The sequence below is a fragment of the Silene latifolia genome, chromosome 2 (assembly GCF_048544455.1).
Source record: "Silene latifolia isolate original U9 population chromosome 2, ASM4854445v1, whole genome shotgun sequence".
Taxonomy (NCBI): Eukaryota; Viridiplantae; Streptophyta; class Magnoliopsida; order Caryophyllales; family Caryophyllaceae; genus Silene; species Silene latifolia.
Window position 1 is genome coordinate 85,700,816 of NC_133527.1, and position 13,591 is coordinate 85,714,406.

The 13,591-nt window shown below is 40.2% G+C and overlaps 1 non-coding gene across 1 annotated transcript; it reads right to left on the bottom strand.

Moving 5' to 3' along the window:
* Positions 1 to 2,709: 2,709 nt before the first annotated feature.
* LOC141644491 (small nucleolar RNA R71) lies at positions 2,710 to 2,816 on the bottom strand. Its single transcript, XR_012544106.1, has one exon. It is a non-coding gene; the product is annotated as a small nucleolar RNA R71 (small nucleolar RNA).
* Between the last annotated feature and the right edge of the window lie 10,775 nt (positions 2,817 to 13,591).

Here is a 13,591-nt window from a genome sequence, read left to right on the forward strand (position 1 = left end):
AGACTTTGCATTAGCTCCTACAACCTTTACCCCGGGTTCATTTTAATTGACTCCCTATATTCATTGGGTTCATTGGTTACAGGTTTCAGGATCGTCGCTCTGATACCATTTTGTAACACCCCCATACTCCAAGTGCCTTACCAGGACCACCCAGGTATAAGGATGTTACAATCTCGGTTACCCGAGGCAATGATAATCAAATAAACAATAGAGAAACAACGTTTAAACAGAAATACTTAGTGAAAGGTTACAATCTCAAAACCAAAACCAAAACTACAATACATGTTCTCAAACCGATCAATTTCGATCTAATCAAATGTCATGAAAACTACTAAGCTACAAATGGAAGACTTCTATCATCATATCGTGGCACCTCCCAGCTATCCCAAAGACTCATCTCATACCTGCTCAATATCTCGCTCACCATCCCCGAATGGATCACCGCAGTTTTAAAACAATAATCGGGGTCAGTACTATTTACATAAATCATATAACCAACTGAAATGAAAACAATACAGCTCATACAATCATACACAATCATCCACTCCACTTCATCTCCGTCACCGACTGTCCACTGGACCAGCCCTGCCAGTAGGGGACCGCAGCCGTTCCCACCTAAGCCCCGCTCATCATACCGAGCGACAACCCTGTCCCATTAATGTGCACATCCCCTCCCGTGGTGGGTTCCACAGAGGGCAAAACTAAGGCGTGAAGCCACTCCCGCAAGTGACTCCACTCAGCCGAGTACGCATCTCGAGAACCAGAGACCAACAAACACATCCATCAACACAATCAATCAACAACCGTCACGAAACCAAACAACAAGTACTAATTACAGCACAATCACCATACATTATGTAACTAATACTGAGTAGGGAAACCCTACCTGGAAAGCACAACAATCAGACGATCTCACAGCTGATATCAAAAGGCTTCCTCTACGAATCCTCCTCCTAACATACAAACATATAATCACTACCAAGCATAACATACTACAAAACCCCCCAATTCCCAAATTAGGGTTTAACCAACTTTAAGGAAACGCTATAAAAATGGTATATAGGTATTACCCTTGACGCAAGGATCACAACGGTATAAAGAACGATTAAATCCGACCTTCCAAACTCCGGGATTTGCTAACAATGCGATTAAGGTGATGAACGTACTTTGCTTTCTCTCTTAACAGTAAATTAGGTTTTGAAAAAGTGTTTAGAACAATGAGGGAAAAGATTATATACCTTAATCGCATAATTAACAAAACCCAAGAAATAACTCCCCGCAAACCGGCTACTCGATCGAGTAGCTAAGGTACTCGATCGAGTACCCCTTTACTCGATCGAGTATCATAGTTACTCGATCGAGTACCCAACAGGTCAGAAACTATTTTAAAACGCAACTCACCCTTACTCGACAGAGTAAGGCCTACTCGATAAAGTACCCAAAGACTTATAAATACGGAGTATTGCATTTGTAAGACATAAACCAACTCGAGTCTCATTAGACCATGCATATAATTGAGTAGGGAAGATTAAGTCGACTTGTAAGTGTTGTACAATCTAATCGATTCGGCTCCGGGACCCAAACTTTCCTAGGATTGTAAGATATAAACCAACTCGATCCATCACAACAATAATTGATTGCTTATAATTTGAGAATATGTTTGTATGATCAATTCCCATGAATCCCCTATGACCCCATGACACCCTAGTGCCTTTTATCAATTGTTTACACCCCTTTTTAATCACCTTGCTTGTTTACTTTCATTGCTATTTAGTTTAGTGATTTTCTATTCAAACCCCAAATTGTGACACCCCTAGACACCGCTAGTTGCAATTGAAAATCTCATCTCAATTCTCATCCCTTGGGATCCGACCTTTACTTGCCTCTTTACTAAAAGTAGAGTTTTTTGTGGAGTTATAAATATTGTTTTGGTCTAGGTGCTCCTAACGACAAGTACCGAAAACTAAGCCTCCAAAGAGGAATATCGGCCAAAAATGGCGCCGTTGCCGGGGACGGTGTTAACTTGATTTAGATTTTCCTAGATTGTTATTAGTTGTGTCTTTCTTTGCCTTGGGGAAGAAAAACTCCTCAAGGTTTGTTCTAATTATTTTCAAGTTGTTTGATATTTTGCATGTCTAGAAGATCACAAGGTAACTTGTTACCCTTTGATCACGAAATTGAAAGGACTTTGACAAACAATAGAAGACTTGCTAGAAGAACTTTGAGAGGTATTGGTGAGGTTGTAGATATTCAACCAAACACTATTGAGTTTGTCAACCCTTTTGCAAGAAAGGTGAGGAGAACCCAACACAAAATCCAACACAAAATCAACCCACAATGCCTAAATTTTCATCACATTCCGTACCAACCGAGGAGAACCTACCCAATGGTACTCCCACACCACAACACTTAACCGGAAATTTCATTGCCAAATCCGCATTTATCCAATTAGTCGAAAGAAGCCAATTTGGGGGGATGCCTAGTGAAGACCCTCACTCTTACATGGAGACTTTTTGTGACTATTGTGATGCGATTTCTCAAACCGGTGTAACTCAAGACCAAATTCGATGGGTCTTATTTCCTTTTTCTCTAATTGGCACCGCAAAACAATGGTTGAAAGGCCTTGATAAGGCTACTCTCGGAATTGACTCTTGGAAGAAATTGGCTCTAGCTTTCTACAAAAAGTTCTACCCACCGGAAAAGACTAACATGCTAAGAGCTCAAATTACGGGCTTTAAGCAAAGAGATGAAGAATCCTTGTATGAAGCTTGGCAGCGATTCAAAGGAATTTATCGCTCATGTCCTCATCATGGACTTAGCGAGTGGTTCTTGGTACAACAATTTTGGAATGGTCTTTATGAAGACTCAAGAAACATTCTCAACATGGGATCAAGTGGTATGTTCACCGAAGTTGACGATAATCAAACTTGGAAAAAGATTGAGGAAATGGCGGTCCATAATTCACATTATAGTAGACCTCGCAAGGCTACTAGAGGAGGAAAGCATGAAGTGGACTCTATTACTCAATTGGGTGCTCAACTTAGTGCTCACATTGATACCATCAATTTGAAGTTCGAAAAAGCTATGGCTAGACTTGAAGAAGCCTCAAAATCACCAAAGCATCATATTAATGCCATAACGGCATCTTCATCAATCCCAAGTGGGATATGTGAGAATTGTTGAACTTTGGGACATGACCAAAGTGAATGTAGGGGAACAAATGAACAAGTGAATGCTTTTCAAGCATACAAGAGTGGTACCCCTTATTCAAATTATTACAATGAAAACACCAAATTCCACCCAAATCTCTCATACAAAAGCCAAAATGTTCAAAACCCTCAACCAACATACACCTCACCTCCCATGAGAAACCAACATAAAAGACCCTTTTACAACCAAAACCAAGGTTACCAAAATCAAGCTCCATACAATCAACAAAATGACCAGGGTTTTGATGTTCAAAAAGCGGTCCTCCAAATGCAAAAGAATCAACAAGAGTTTTTCACTCAAATGCAAAAGGATAGTCAAGCAAAGGAAATCACCATCAACAACATCCTAGCCCACACCAAAATGTTGGAAACCCAATTGACTCAACTAGCATCTTCAAGCTCACAAAGCCAAAAGGGGCAATTACCACCTCAAAGTAATTCCCCGAGACATGAAATGGTTAGTGCCATTCACTTGAGGAGTGGTACGAGGTATGAAGCACCAAAGAAGCAAGTTGAGGATGAAGTGGTGGAAGCTAGTGACAAAGAAGAAGTTGTGCAAAACTCCAAGGATGGAGAACCATCAAAAGAAGAAGTTTCAAAGAAAAGTGAAGACAAGGCCAAGGAGAAGGAACTCATTGTGATTAGACTTCCTTTTCCAAGTCATCAAGCCAAGCCCAAATTTGATGACCAACTTGGAAAATTTATGGAAATTGTGAAGAATTTGGATGTCTCGATTCCTTTCACGGAATTAATCAATCACGTGCCGGCCTATGCAAAGTACATGAAAGACATTCTTACGAAAAAGAAGTCGATCCGTAAGCTTGAGACTATCGCCTTCAATAAGGTGAGTAGTGCAATCCTTCAAGGGAGTTCACCTCCGAAACTTAAAAGATCCAGGAAGCTTCTCAATACCGTGTACCATTGGCGACACAATGATCAACAAAGCCCTATGTGATCTAGGGGCTAGTGTGAGTGTTATACCGTATTCGGTGAGTAAAAGGTTAGGGATGGGAGAGCTTAAATGTACAAATATCACACTCCAAATGGCCGATAGATCGACGAAGACACCATTAGGGATATGGGAAGATGTTCCCGTAAGAGTTGGGAAATTTTTCATCCCGGTGGACTTTGTCATTGTTGACATGGAAGAAGACTCCAATATTCCAATCATTCTAGGTAGACCTTTCTTGTACACCGCGGGTGCGGTGATAGCTGTGAAGCATGGAGAGCTCACTCTAGAAGTGGGGGATGAGAGCATAACTTTCAATCTTGACAAGACCATGAGAGCTCCCCGTTTGCATGAACCATGTTTTATGGTTGATCATTATAGCCGGAAGGATGAGAGGAAGAAGTCGTAATTCCAATGGAAAAAGAAAGTTGATGATGCTCCATCAAAAGAGCAAGTGAATTGTAACAAAGAGAGCTTGAAAAGCTCACCCATGACAAGTGAAGAGGATGGCCTCATTGGCCAAAACAAGAAAGGAGGAGAGTTGTCTCCATCAACTCAAGAGATTTTTAATGATCAAGTAGACGAAGTTTGTGGTCTTTGGGACGATGAGTTTGAAGGGATTTTCAATCCCTACATTGATAATGCTATCGATCAAGACCAACATGAAGGACAACAAGTGCAAAGATCTATTGAGGATCTTTATCATGATAACAAACAAGCTTTTGACTACTTCTTCAAGGTGTTGAGTAACATCAACAACACCTTGAACATGCCCCCATGACATCTCACTAAGGATGAGAGTTTGGTGGAGTCCTCTCCAAACCACCATTTGTAAATATTTTTAACTCCCTAACTTGCATTTTAATTCTTACATTGCATTTTTGTCATCTTTGGATTTTTGTGCCTTGATCAAGATATTCATCATTTTTGAGAGAAGTGAGGGAGGGACTAATGATTTTATTGATATGTAGTGCTTTAACTTAGTGTGGGGATAGCAATTGCCTAGGCTATTCATGCCTTTGTAGTGCCCCTACAATGAAGAACACGGGATTTGAAGAATGAAAATGACACGGGATATGCAAGTGCACGGATGGTCCTGAATCCGGGTAGACTAGGTGGAATTCGAGCGTCTTCTGGGTAATCCGCTCGTCTTATAGGAATCCGAGCGTCTGTGGAAGAATCCGTCCGTCCAAAAGAGCTGCAAAATCAAAAAAATTGGTCTGTTAGAGAATCTGAGCGTCCCAGCTGAGAAGACGCTCGTCTTTTTGCCAGTCCAGATTTAGCAAAGTTCATGTAAGAGAATCCGCTCGTCTTTGAGGAAAGTCGCTTGTCCTGAATTGCAGAATCCGCTCGTCTTCACTGAAAGACGCTCGTCTTTAGGCGAGTTTTCCTGAAGCCAAATTGAGCAGAATCCGAGCGTCCCGAAGGGAATCCGCTCGTCTTCCCCCTACAGTTTTGAATTTTTCGGGTGTTTTACATACCCCTTCCCACATTCATTCCATTCATTCATTCAAACACTACCCATAAACCCCAAAACCTTTATCCTCTCCATCACCAAAAACAAAATTTCCTCAACCAAATTCAACAAAATCAAATCCAAAGTTCCTTACAACAACAATTAATCACTCCTTTTGCAACAATAATCAATCCAAGCACCAAAATCTTCAACCTTTGAGTCGATTTTTGAAATACAAAGATAAATCCTTTCATCTTAAATCGATTTGGGTATAATTAGAAATTGAAGATTTTCAATCTTTTCTTGGTATAATCAACAATGGCAAGAACAAAAGGAGAAACAAAGGCACTCAAGGCAAAGACGCTTTCGAAAAGGCAACAAAGCCTTCAAGCAAAGAAAGCTTCAATGGCTATGGTGGTTTCTAGTGCAAACTTGGAAGTTCAACAACAACAAGATCCTCCCTTGGAAGCAACAACAACAACAACTCCGGAAATCGCTCAATTACCCAACTATCCGGAGGTAATTTTCATTTCTAACTCCCATAGTGATACATTTTCCAAGTATGCTAAAAAAGCCATTTTGCCCACCAAATTCATTTGTGAAGATGCCTTGAACAAATTGGGTGTCCTTGAACAAACAAAAGCCTTCTTTGAAGCCATGGGGTTGGGAAAATTGTTTACTACAAGAGAATTGACATACCCTTCTCTTACCTTGGAATTCTTAAGTTCATTGAAAGTGACTAAGGTAGAGACTAGAGAATACATCGAGTTTCGCCTTGCCAATATGAATAGGCGCATCACCTTTGATATTTTTAGTAAAGCATTAGGCCTTAGTGATACACCATATTATCACAAGATGCCCGAAAAGTATGACCCCGCTCCTCTTTGGGAGGCGATTTCCGGGAAGAAATTTGTGAGCTTTCATGCTTGTCGCGCTCTATTAGTCCACCATCCGGGCATTAGAGTGTGGCACAAGGTCATCGGGAATACTATAATAGCGAGAAAATGCACTAATCACTTTACAAAGCTCGATTGTGTTCTACTTGAGTCGGCCTTAAATGTCGGAAGGGAATTCACTAAGCCTTACAATGCTCTAAGGCTTTTGATGGAAACATGGCTTAATGTTGATTGTGGCAAGGAAGGCACCGCTCATATTGTAAATGGAGGTCTAGTTACTCTCTTGGCCAAGCACTTTGACGCAAATTTCAACAAGGATAACACCTATGTGGCGATCAAAGGGGGTCATCTCATTGACATGGATGCCATGATTTACAAGTACAAATGGGTCAAGCATAACTCTCTTGACACCAACTATGGGTGGCTAACCAATGATGCTAGATCTTTCACTTTGCCTTCCAAGATATGCCGATTAAGTGCGCATCGAACAAACAACCTTCTTCCACTCTCCAAGGGCGCCGAGTACATCATCCGTCAACAAAGGGGCGAGATTGAAGAGCCCTCCTCCTCCATTGTCACACCACCCTATCCATTCAAATATCAAGAGTTCAAACCCAAAGATGTTGAAGTGGGAAATGACTACATGACTCTCCTCATGCAAGAGATGCACAAACAAGCTTATAATGATCGAGTAGATGCATACTTGGCCCAATATCCACCCCTCCTTCATTTAGCTAGGCAAGGACTACTTGATCCTTCATGTCCTTTGCCTAGTTGGGCGGATAGGGAAGTCTTCTTTCCAAGCACATCTAGGGGTGAAAGACCGGGTGAAGATGAGAATGTTGATGATGAGGGTGTTGATGAAGAGGTAGATGAAGAAGAAGAGGGTAATGAAGATGATGAAGGAAGTAAGCAAGATCAAGGAAGTGAAGATGAGAGTGGAGATGAGTCCGCTTCTATGGAGGAAAATGATGATAATGATGATATGGTGGAGGACTAGCAAACTTTGGAGGCTCCTACCCTCTTGAGGTTTGTCTACTTCTTTCTTTGATTTCTTTATTTTTATCTTGATCATAGTTTGGAGAGTCCTAGAAACATGATGAGGACTAACACCTCGGCCCCATTGAGGTGTTCTTTTTATTGTTCCCATTTGAAAAATCCAAAATGACAATATATAGTTTCATACATTGCATCTTGTGTGCATAAACTACCCCAAAATTTAAGACATTAGAAATAATGTCTATCTCGATTTGGGGAAGTACATGCATACGCAACGGGAGGTAATCTAAATTACGCTCTCCGTCATAAACAAAAACCCATGCATCATGTAGTGTAGATTAGTGTAGCTTGCATTTAGTATAGAAATCATGCATCATACTTGCATAATTTCGTATCATATTGGCCATTGAGGACAATGCCCATATTAGTGTGGGGATGGGAAATTCTAACTTAACTTTTATTCAAAAATCCAAAAAAAAAATCAAAAATTTCGAAAAAATCAAAAAAATTGAAAATCCAAAAACAAGTTCATTTCCTTTGTAGTGTAGACTTGTATATATTGTTTGTATATATTATGTTTGTCTATCCTTGTTCACATTGATCGACTACGCCACATCTAAGACATGAGGATGTTGAAGACCGCATGGTATGATCTTTCCAATATCCTTTTTCCTCTTTATGTTAATGACTATGTGGCTTTATTTTGATTGATGCGGTATAAACAATGTGAATGTAGGACTTGCATTTAGATTATATGGCATATTAGTTAATAGACTCATATACATTAGGATGTATATATGTTAGTTGCATCATGGCATGTAGTTTGCATGTTAGAAAATTTTGCGAAACCGTCTACTTGGGAAGCTTGACAAGTGTATATAGGCCCTAGTAGATGCTTTTTCTTCTTAAAACTTTGTTTGTTAGAATACTTGTAAAACACCCTAGGATGTGTCATGCTAGTATCCTTTGACCCATGGATTAAGGCCTAGTCAAGAGTACCTTGTGGTGTGATAACTCCTTGGCTACCGTTTATTCCAAGGTGACCCTTGAAACCATGCATCCATCATCCATGTTCTACCACATTTTTGTCATCAAAGGGAATGGGCACAAAAAGAAATTGATTTGAGTTCAAGAAATGAAATGAAAAGTGAAAGAAAGTTTGCAAATTGCATCAAAATGAAAAGAGGAGCAAAAATAGACTCCTATGCTTCAAATATAAGCCACCCTCACTACATATGGGGTGACTTTGAAAATGTTCAAAAGAAAAATGCAAAAAGTTGAAAGTTGTCAAGTATTGAAATGCCAAAAATCAAAAGAAATGGCAAAAGAAAGTGTTCTCAAATGATTATATGCCACAAGAAATTGGGAGGAAAAACAAACAACAAAAGCAAACTCCCAAATGAAACTCAAATATCTATCGATCCCTTTACCCATCGTATCCATTTTTGTGCATGGTAGATAGGGGACGACCCTTCTTCTTGTCTAGGCAAGAGGGGGAATTCCGCGATCCTCCAGTGTTTCTAACACCATAGGGAGTCTATTCTTGACAAAAGCATTTAACGATTGAGGACAAAGGTACCCTAGCTTGACACAACTTGGAGGTGATTTATTAGTATCCTTCTAGGCTTAGTAGTTTGAGGAAATTGCATCTATGAAGGATTGTGTACCCTTGAATTGCTTCCCTTGTAGATAATTTCCGCCACTTAGATGAGGAAAGTGGTTGTTCATTTTTGTAGATGCATTCATTACTTGTTTTATGTGCTTTAATGATTGGATGTGTCGTCATTTTGGCAAGACCCACCTTGCCTTGGAAGAAGGCATCCTACCTCATGGTTGTCTTGTTGTGAGTTGAAGGGGCGGAGTGAGACCCGCTAATTGTCTCATATCGGCTATGCTATTAGGTTAGTTTAAATAACGATCCTAGTCTTTGTCACCTCTTTACTCGGGACGAGCAAAGGTTCGGTTTGGGGATATTTGATGTGACCATTATTTGAGCATATTTAGTCCCCGAATTAGCCTTGTTCCCATGCTTTTTAGTGCATATTGGGTCATTTATTGTCTTTAGTCCTTTGTTTTGCATATTCTTTAAGGTTTTGATCCCTTGGTAGGAAAGGAGTGCAAACCTTGCATTTTCATGGCAAAATGGAGCTAACTTGATTGAATTCAATGACCAAGCATCAAAGAGAAGACAAGACTAGAAGGCCTTTGTACATATTGTAGTAGATGGGCAATGATGAGAAAAGATCCTTGCATCCCCGAGGAAGTCCTCAAGGATTGTATGAAGAGAAAGGAAGAAGGGAAGAAAGGAAGAAGCTGATCTACAATCCGAGCGGATTGCCCACAATCCGCCCGTCCAAGACAAGCAACCCGAGCGTCTTCCTCAGAAGGCCGCTCGTCCAAAACCACCACAATCCGCCCGTCCACCCCACAAATCCGCTCGTCCAAAAGACCCACAATCCGCTCGTCCCGTGCCCTGGACGCTCGGATTGTGTGACAGCTATTTCGTCCTCTACTTGTTCTATGAAGGATACGCATACCTCGGGAAAGACTAGCAAAAAGGAGACTCGCATATTTTTCTGAGAGGAGCGATTCCTTAAGGACTTAATCGTCATTTAAGCCCTTAGTAAACCCTAATTTGTGTACCTAATCCCCACTATAAATACCCCATTAGTCTAATTAGATAATCATATTCTTCTTATCAATCTTTAGTGTAGTTTATATCAATCTAATCTCTCTTTAATCTTGTAATCAACTTTTAATCAAGTCTTAATACAAATCTCATTTCCTTAATCTCTTTTTTGTTCATCTTTCATTTTGGGTAATTGAAGATTATTTGGGTTATTATTGGGAGATTGACAACCTTCCAATCAATCATCGAGTACTTCTATTATTCTTTGCTTTATTATTGGAATCATTAGTAGGTATAATTCTCTTAATCCCTTTTTAATTATTGTTAATTATCATCATTTATTCATCATGTTTTACTTTGTTGGTATGATTGATAACCTTGCTAGCATGATCAACATGATAATGAGTGAGTAGTTTCTTTAACTAGGGTTAATGGGTAATTAGGGGAAACCAACATTGGGGATGATTCATGCTTAAATTAATATGTTTTCATAGTTTATTTGCTTGCTTGTTGTGATCTCAACTTATGCACATGTTATGTTTGATGAAATGCGAGCCTATGAATCCTTGCATTTTTTACCCATCACCTATCTTTTCAATGAGACTTGTAAGACATAAACCAACTCGAGTCTCATTAGACCATGCATATAGTTGAGTAGGGAAGATTAAGTCGACTTGTAGGTGTTGTACAATCTAATCGATTCGGCTCCGGGACCCAAACTTTCCTAGGATTGTAAGATATAAACCAACTCGATCCATCACAACAATAATTGCTTGCTTATAATTTGAGAATATGTTTGTATGATCAATTCCCATGAATCCCCTATGACCCCATGACACCCTAGTGCCTTTTATCAATTGTTTACACCCCTATTTAATCACTTTGCTTGTTTACTTTCATTGCTATTTAGTTTAGTGATCTTTTATTCAAACCCCAAATTGTGACACCCCTAGACACCGCTAGTTGCAATTGAAAATCTCATCTCAATTCCCGTCCCTTGGGATCCGACCTTTACTTGCCTCTTTACTAATAGTAGAGTTGTTTGTGGAGTTATAAATATTGTTTTGGTCTAGGTGCTCTTAACGACAAGTACCGAAAACTAAGCCTCCAAAGAGGAATACCGACCAGTATCGCCATAAACACAATTGTAATCAAGATAACACGAAGAGTAAGCAGAATCAGATTTATTCATATGAATGTTTGAAAATAGCTGAAACACTGAACAAAGAAGTCATCTGCGTTGTAGTCAGTGGCGGTAAAGGGACAGTTTCTGGGGCATTCCCTGAACTACTGTTACTAGACGATGCTAAATTAGGAGAAACAAAGGGATGGGGAGTGACAACAGGAGGAGACTCTCTAATGACTTCCCTAGATTTAGACTCAGTTTCTAACTCCGACTCTGACTCAGATTCGAACTCGTCATCTTCTGGTTCTCCTTTGAACATCTCTCTTTCTCCAGTTGTGAGCTTGAAGAGCCTTCCTTGATTGTTGGTCCGTTTAATTAACTTTCTCCACCCTTTCTACTGATTGGCTGGTTTTGCATCCGTGATGAGTGCTGCGGGATTGAAATGGTCATCGCGAAGTATCATGGTAATAATCTCGTCTTGGGCTGCCTTAACGAATAGATCTTCTCCGAATAAAAGGCTGACGGCTTGTTCATCGAGACAAGGTATCTGACGATTTTTGACGGTAGGAAATGTTTCCTGGGGAATGAAATAGCAATCGTGGAATACTTTGATTCCAGCTAACTTGTTGCCTTTAATTTGAACATCCAAGGTTCAGGAAATCCGTGAAAAAATTCACGGTCTCTTTCCTTGACGAAGTACCCATTCAGCGTAGGGTGATATGGTCGTATTTGTATTCCTCAATTTTTGCAATCGTGGACTTGAGTGAGCATTTCAAAAGCCTCGGATACAGTAGGCTTGTATCCCAACCCTAGTGGTATCTTTTGGGAATGGCCTTCTTTGAACGGTGGGAAAGTGTTGTTCCAGATAGGGTTTAGTGGCATTCCTGGGAAATATCCCTGGGATTTGAGTATGTGGTTGACAACCAAGTTAGAATAGGGGTTGAAGTATAGAGGTGCCAATTCACTATCCACAAGGTTGATGATTTGAAATCCTCCTAACTCGTGCACTGGGTCCGACACGACCTGATTGTTGGACATCTTTTCGATGACTGCTTTGATAGGTGACGAAATGATCATCATTATTCGACCATCTAGAGGAATTTTGATCTTTTGATGAAGCGTGGATGTCACAGCTTTGGAAGCGTGAATCCATGGCCTTACTAGAAGTATGTTAAAGGATGCCTTGATGTCTACTATTTGGAAGTTGACTTTTCTTTCGATTGGTCCAGTGGCTATAGTAAGAGTGATGAGACCTATCACTTTGTGTCGCATCCCATCGTATGCGCGAACACCATGATTAGTTGGAGTCCACTCTGACTTTTTCATGCCTAGCTTGTAAGCTGTTTTCAATGGTATGACATTGACTGTGGAACCATCATCCACTAGTGTCATGGGCACATTTTTTTTTTGAGACATGTGACCATAATGTATAAGGCTAGATTGTGAGTGACACCAAAGGGTGGCAAGTCTTCATCCGAGAAAGTAACTGGGTTACTTAGCTTGATTGAGTCCTAGAGGACTAGGTTGACCACATCACCTGGAGTAGAATCATGTGATACGTTGAGTTTAGCTAATGCTTGTAGCAAAGCTTGGCGATCTGGAAATGAACTAGCAACTAGTTGCCAGACTGAAAGATCAGCCTTTGTCTTCTGTACTTGCTTCATTAGGTGGTTAGTGACTGAATCTTCGTTATTTTCTGTTGGAGATGTGACATTCCCATTTGTAGCTGAATTATTTGTTTGCACTGGAGTGACATTTTGGTATGGGCGACCAGATCGAGTTAGGTGATCTATGTCGAGATCCTCCAAAGTTTTGACCAAGGGATGTTCTTTGAGGTAGACATCTTTGTCATTGTTGGCCCAAACGCCGTTGATAGTGTTGAGTTATTTGGGGTACAGGATTTCAGATTCTAGATTGATAATCTGTTGAACCAAATCGTCAAATACCGTGATGACTTCTTGAATTATAGATTCATAGGATAGGCTGATGGCCATTTGCGTGGCTCTTGGTGCTGGGAGTTTTAACTTTTGCAAAGATGACACGACATCTTCTAGTTTAGCAACCTGTCTACTTACATTTCTTGCCAATGCTACAAAATCTGCAATGGTTGGTGTGATGGTAGAGTAAGCTTCTCCATGGTCGACCATATTGATCTTATCTTCGACTAGAGAGATAAGGTGTGAGCAATACAAGGTGGATTCCTCATCCGAGATCATTAGAATTCCAAGAGGATTCTTTGTATTGTTAGGCATACTTGCGGGAGGGATAGGCAAATGTCCATCTTCAATCATATCTTGGCGAGCATGCTTCAGCCTATAACAGATTTC